The sequence below is a fragment of the Pediculus humanus genome, genomic scaffold, assembly GCF_000006295.1.
Source record: "Pediculus humanus corporis 1103172108254 genomic scaffold, whole genome shotgun sequence".
Taxonomy (NCBI): domain Eukaryota; kingdom Metazoa; phylum Arthropoda; class Insecta; order Psocodea; family Pediculidae; genus Pediculus; species Pediculus humanus.
In genome coordinates this window covers 143,735-151,517 of record NW_002987823.1, presented here as the reverse complement: position 1 = coordinate 151,517, position 7,783 = coordinate 143,735, and positions in this window count along the sequence as shown.

The following is a 7,783-nucleotide window of genomic DNA, read 5'->3' as shown; positions in this document are numbered from 1 at the left end:
TTCTTTCGTTTATCAAAATGCTTTGTTTGTTAAACAACAACAACAACAACAACCATAGTCGTCTATACGTACAACTTGTATATTGAAAAATTGTCGCGATGATGGCGATTCTTCGATTATCAAAACCCAAAAAAAATTTATTTCCGCGTTGATTTATTTTTTTTATTTATTTATCGCGAATCGATTATTAATCGAATAAAAATGGCGGCACAAAGAATTTCGTTTTTTTCCAACGAAAAACGTTCGTACCTACAAAAAAAAATGGGGGGGGGGATGAATTAAGAAAATTCTTATTTTTTTTACCGAATTACGTCACGGAAATTTTTTAAAATTACTTTTTAAATGTTAAATTATTATGGGCATATAAATTGGACTTTGTACCTTGATCGAAAAAGTAAATAAACTCTGAAAAAGCGGTTATATTGAGGAAGTGGGCAAATTTTCATAATAGCTGCGTTCGGCAAAATACCTTAATTCTATGTGTATATACCTTAAACTTATCGATTTAAATTTTAAAAATGATTTTTTTTTTTAAAATCGAAATAAAAAAAAAAAAAGTTAAAAAGTTAAAACTCGTTATTATTTCCGATTCGAATAAATCCGAGTATATATAAGGTCGTATATGTCATAAAAACAAGTTTATTACATAGATTTTTTGATCTAAATATACTTAATTAATTATTTACATAAGTAATATATCGTTGTGATGAAATATTATTAACTTTTTTTTTTTTGTTTGTTTGACCCAAAATACAAATCGAAAATATTAATTATGCAGTTTTTTTTAACCGTACGAAAAATCACATTTCACACAAAAATGGAGTTTTTTAAATTTTTTCTTTACTTTTTACTATTTTTCTTATTTCTTGCCCTTCCTTCCCTCCCTTCCCTTTCCCCCTTCCCCCCACGCCACCTCCCCCCGCTGCTCCCGACATCGATAATTTTATTTATTTAAAAATCTTAATCAAAAAGAGTTAATAATTGTTTTTATAAAAATTTATACATAAATTAAATAAAAAAAGTCTTATGGGAATCAATAATAGAATTTGTTAATTAAACAATAATGTTTATCGAATTATGAATGAATGAATGAATGATTATTAAACGATATACACGTCACGTAAATAATAATAATAATTATCATCATCATAGCTCGTGTAAATGTAAACACGTCACATTTGTTATTATTATTTTATTTTATTTTTTGTTCTTAAACATCTGCACGGTTAATAATTATTTAATATTATTATGCGGTGGTGTGGGGGATTGGGGGGTGCAGGGGGCAGGGGGGGAAAGGACACAATATAAAATAAAAAATTGTTACTTTTTTTTTTTTTACATTCAAGGAGGTGTGTTACGTCACAATTTTTTTTTATTTATTTTTCGATTGGTAACTAATTAATTAATTAATTTTTATTGAGCAAAAACTAACTTTGACTATTTTCAAATACACTAGTACCTAATCACAATTTTCAGAGATAATTATTTACAAATAAGGTTTATCAAGGTCAAGGTTTCACGATTTAAAAATCTTCTATTTGAAAGAAAAAAAACGCGCGCGCGAGAGAGAGAGAGAGAGAGAGAGAGAGTGTAAATCGATAATTAATTAATTTTTTTTTTTTAATAAATTTTTAATTAAGATTTAAACGTGGTTTAAAAAAAAACAAAAAAAAAATTACCCGCGGAAAATTTTTATTAAATAGTTAAATGATTGATAATAATAATAATGATGATGATAATAATAATAATTACCACTTTTTTCTTCTTATTATTAATATGAATTCAATCGTACCAAAAGTTTGAGTTAACAAATTTATTTAATAAAAAATTTATAAGTGATGTTAGATTACCCTTAGGAATTATTATTATTTTTTTTTGATAAATGTGTACCGCCCCCCTTCTCGGTACTTCTACTCTCCCTCCCTCCTCTTCCTACCCCCGCAGTAGGTCAAATTATTAAATCGTAAAAATTTTGGAATTTTTTGTTGTTGTTGTCGTTAACCGCACCTTTTTAGTATATATAAAATATATTTGCTGTGGAAATTTTATTTATTTATTTATTATTAACATACGAGTAAATATTTTATTTATTAATTATTATTAATCATTAATTCAATGATTTCTGACTGAGCTACACCTTTGCTACATAAAATAAACTTTTTGTTTTTTTTCAACAAGTAGGCGATAGTTCATTAACATTAAATACCGACGAGGCAAATAAACTTTGAAATTTTCCCGTAGATAATAATAATAATAATAATAATTTTTTTTCTTAACTTAACTCCAGCTGAGGAATTTATTTATTTATCGGAGTGATTGGTTAATAAGAAAAAATGGAGTCGAATGATTAAATATGCGAAAAGTCTTGGAATACCCACAAAATTATGGAAAAAAAATGGATTTCGACGAACGGTCGGACATGTTTAAATAACGAAATTTTCGATTGTAAATAAAAAAATTTTCATTGACGATATTCGTACGAAAGGGCCCCAACATTATTATTATTATTATTATTTATTTAAAAAATACAACCAAGGTTCGGGTAATCCTATATGACATCAGACTCAGGTACAAGCAGTAGCGACGACAACGTTGTACTTTGCTCTCACTCTTTACGTATTCAAACAACAATAAAAAAAAAAAAAATATTTAAATACTTTTTTTTCTCTCTCTCTCTCTCTCTCTCTCTCTCTAAATAAGATGTTTTGGGAGAGGTCAAGGGTAGGAGGTTAACAAAAAATCTCTGGAGATGTTTTTCATTCTATCTCTGTTTAGCATATACCAATTAACGTTTATGCAAAAAAAAAAAAACCTTTATCGATATATCGAACAGATTTTGCTACGTCATTAAAAAAAAAAAAAAAAATTTACCTTGACTTTGAATAGGTAATCTAACCGCAACACAACTTTATGCTTATACCCAGTAAATAAAAAAATATGCTAAACGCCAAGTACAATAATAATAATAATAATAATAATAATAATAATAATGATAATGATGATAATATTTTGTTATGAACAAGATTTTGATGCATATCAAAATCAAAAAAAAAAAAAAAAAATTCAACGCAATTTACCTAGTTTTTTTTTTTCTTTTTTTTTCAGTTAACAATATTTGAATTCTGTGCAATTCTATATTATTATCATTATTATTATTATTATTATTATTAAATGAGTAACAAGTTGTTTAGGAAATCCCGCCAAGAAGTTACAGAGAAAAAAAAAAAAAAATTAATTACTTTTACAAATGTTGTAAAAAAAAAAAAAAAAGAAAAAAAAGATTTCCTGTTTATTAATAATTGAAAATGATTTATATAATTACTTAGACTTATAATAATGATAATAATAATGATGATAATAATAATGATGATAATAATGCTGGATACGTGATATAAATGTGAAAAAAAAAATTTAAACGAAAAATTTATACAAAATTTTTTTTCCTTTTTTTTAATTTAATTTAATTATATAACTTCCGGTTTAAAAAAAAAAAAAAACAATTAAAATATTTACTTCCGGTCGTGATACAAATATCATACGATGCATAAACAAAATTTCTTATCGATAATTAATTAACAATAATAATAATAATAATCATTGGCATATAAAATAAAATCCAACATTTTTCGATACGAATTTGTTTTCTCTTTTTTTCGTTAAATTTTTAGTTTAAACAAAAAATCTTCTGGTAATTATTATTATTATTATTATTATTATAATCATTATTATTTTTTCGGACACGTTTCCTCTTGGATTTTTTTTTTTTTTTGGTTATCATTAAAAGTTACACGCGATATTTTATAATTTTTTATTACTTAAAAAAAAAAAAAAGCGAGTAATTAAAATTTTTTTTTTTTCTGTAAAGCATAAATAAAAAAAATTATTTAAAAAAAACAACCGCGTGAAAATGTTAAAATGCCAGCAATTTAATTAAATACTTAATAATAATAATGATAACAATAATAATAATAATATCAAGGTGAAAAATTACGTTGATAAAAAAAAAATAATAATAAAATGTTTATTTGAAATATTATTATTATTATTTTAAAAATGTGATGATGATGATAATTTTTTTTGGGCGGCGAAAAAATAATAATACGAAATGCATATTATCCTTGATTCGGGAGGGGGGGGGGGGGGACAACAATAAATACAATTCGATAATGAAAAACGTATCGATCGTATTCGTTGCAAATAATAATAATAATAATTTTTTTTTCAAGTTAAAAAAAAAAAACTTTTTTTTTTTTTTTTTAACTCGGATTGAAGCGCCAAGGTCCCCCGTTACCGGTTTCGCGTATTATCATTATCATCATCATCATCAACATTTTTTTTTTTTTTATCTGGAAAAAAAAAAAAAACCGGTTGTGTTATTTCAACAACACGTTCTCCAGCGAGTCACAACCAGGTTTTAAAAATATACCTGGCATGTTCGAGTAAAAACATAAAAAAAAAAAAAATAGGTAAATAGAGTAATTTATTTATCATTGAATTCGACGTGGACAAATATCCCATGTTAAAAATTCGTTATAAATAAAATCGCCATAATAATAATAATAATCATAATAATAATAATGATAATAATGATAATAATGACGTCATAAACTCGCGCTATATTTAATTAATTAATTGTATTATTTGATATTTTAATTAATTTTTCGAATTTTTTTTATGTACTCGAACGTTTGAGTTAAGAATTAATGTGAGACATTATTGCCAACACTTTAAAAAAAAAAATTATTATTATTATTTATTTATTTTTACATTAATAATAATAATAATAATAATAATAATAATAAATAATAAAAAATTTACTTGATCTAGTTGCAAATTTTACACAAAAGTTTTTTTTTTCCAACTTTAAACTTTTCGTAATTTTCCTTTTTTATTTTTATTTTTTTTTACGTAAAAAAAATAAATAAGTTATTAAACCTAACTTAATAAATTACATAATTAATTAATTAAATTTTGAAAAAAAAATTATTGTAATTATTATTAGTAATTAATAAAAAAAATTTCTTATCGAACGGTTAAAACTATAATTTAAAGGGAAAAATGAAATTTTTAATTTGGGTAATTATTATTATTATTTTAAAAAACCGGTAATAAAATTATTATTATTATTATTATTAAACTTTAGTTTAAAAGTTAATAAAAAAATAGGTGAGCCGATAAAACTTCTCCTTATATAAAAAAAAAAGAAAAAAATTTTATTTTTCACATTTCGTATACACGCCTATTTAATTATTAATAAACTAGTAAAACCTGTCGCCGCGTGAAAACTCGATTCTTATTATTATTATTATTATTATTATTTTCATTAACTTTGACGTAACGAAAAAAAAAATATATATATATAAACAACAACCGAATGCAAAATGACATATATAAAAGATTTTTGTCCGCCATTTTTCTTTTTTTTCATTTAAATTGTTATTCGAATCACAAACGAATAATAGTAAGAAATTTAAATTTTTTTTTTTTTTTTATTAAGAAACGATGACAATTTAAAATTTTAAATTGTAATAATTTTCACGGGAAAATATATAACCTTCTAAGAAATTTATTATTATTATTATTATCATTATGATTGATTAGGAAAAATTTATTAAAAATAATAAAAAAAAATGTCGGATTAGTGTAAATAATTAATCATTGATTATTTATTATAATTATTTATTTTTTTTTTTTTATTAAGAGTTGGTTGTTGTTGTTTGTTGTTTGTTGTTGCTTGTTGAGGTTACTTCACATATAATCTTTTTATAGAAAAAAAAAAAAATGCAGAAGAAAATTTTATTGATAGAATTGACCTTTTAAAAATGATCCTAACATGAGAGTGAGATGAATTTATACGATTAAATCATTTTGTTATTAAAATGAAAATTATCTAATGACTTTTCCCGATTTATATAAAAAACATGGTTGTTTCGTTATTATTATTATTATTATTATTATTATTATTATTATTATTATTATTATTATTATTATTATTATTATTATTATTATTAATAAATCTTTCACGGTTTTTTTTTTTTTAAAGTAAACGAACAACAACAACAACAACAATATTCGGGTCATTGATATCTTATCAAAAGTTCTAATTTTGTTTTTTTTTTTCTATTTTTTTTTTTTTTTAAATAGTATAATAATTTTTTGATTTAAAAAAAAAAAAAACAGAAAAAAAGGGATAAAGGGATATGGAATAAATTAAAATCCCCATAATTATCATATTAAGAATAAATGAATAATTAACGTAAATAAAAAAAAAATTTTTTTTTGGTTATTAGATTGAATTCGACTCGTTTTACCCAAAAAAAAAAATTTGGCTTTGGATTAGGTAAATTAAAATAACCCACTTCCCTTCCCCTTCTTCCACCTCTTCCCCCACACTCCCCCCGGAAAAAAAATAAAAAGAAAAAACCAAATCAAAACTTATTAATTATTTGCATTTAATTAATTTTTTTTTGTTTTGTGTTCGATTTGGATTGCAATGCATATTTAATTAGTTTAACGATTAAAAATTTTAATTTTTGTGTGTGTGTGTGCGTGCCAAGTTCACTGCCATTACACCTCCTATAGTCGTCGTCGTCGTCGACGCACATCCATAACAAAAAAAATAATAATAAAATAAAAATAATTTATTTTATTAATAATATAATTAATTATGTTAATAAGAGAAGAAAAAACGTGTCGTCGTCGTCGTTCGTTTTACATTTAATAAAAATTATTGACGTCATCACATTTAAAAAAAATCTTCGAGAGGTCATCACCATCCACCAATCATTCCAATAGTTGTTTACCCAATTTTTTATGACGTCATCAAAAACCGACGCAGGGGAAAACCCTCCCAGAAAAAAAAATAAACAATTTTTTTCTTTAATAATTTCTCGACTTTCATTTTGTGACAGGATAACGTAAGGAAAAATATGGGGGGGAAAAATAATAATAATAATAATCGAAAACCTACGTACGCGACGAGAAAGTAGTTTTTTTAATAATAATAATAATGATAATGATAATAATGATAATGATAATAATGATAATAATAATAAACGAAACTAATAATCAAGAAATAAATTAGTTATGGTTGGTAGAGTTCAAAAAAAAAGTCAAGGATAAATTAAATACGAATAATAATAATAATAAGTAACCATAAAGTAATTTCTATAAATTTTTGTAATAAATAAATAAATAATTAATTAATAAATAATTCGCTAATGTCTTCTTTACAATAATAATAATAATAATAATAAATTAATAAATAAAAAAAATTATTATTATTTTTGCGTTGTGTTTGTCGTCGTTGCAAACAAACAAACGGCTTGACTTCGGTTAAATGTTTCGTTAATTTTTAATAAATAAATAATTATGTACGTAATTAATAATAATAATAATAATAGTAAAATTTACGGCCGAAAAAAAAAAAACATGAAAAAGTTAAAACGTGATTAAAAAAAATTTTTTTTTCTAAGAATATCGCGTGTGAGGGAAATAAAAGGAAGAGGTTATTATTATTATTATTATCATTATTATCATTATAACAAATTATATATTATTTACCTTAAAAAAAAAATTACTTTTGGAACGGAATGAAAAGAAAATGCAAGGTTGCAACAACTGTAAAAAAAAAAAAAAAATGCAATGGAATAATAATAATTGTTGATGATACTCTTAGAAAACGAAATAATTATTTAATTATAAACAAAAAAAAAAAAGGTTTTAAGGTTTTTTGCAACAACAACAACAAATACAATAAACAATTAGTAGATAAATAAATAAA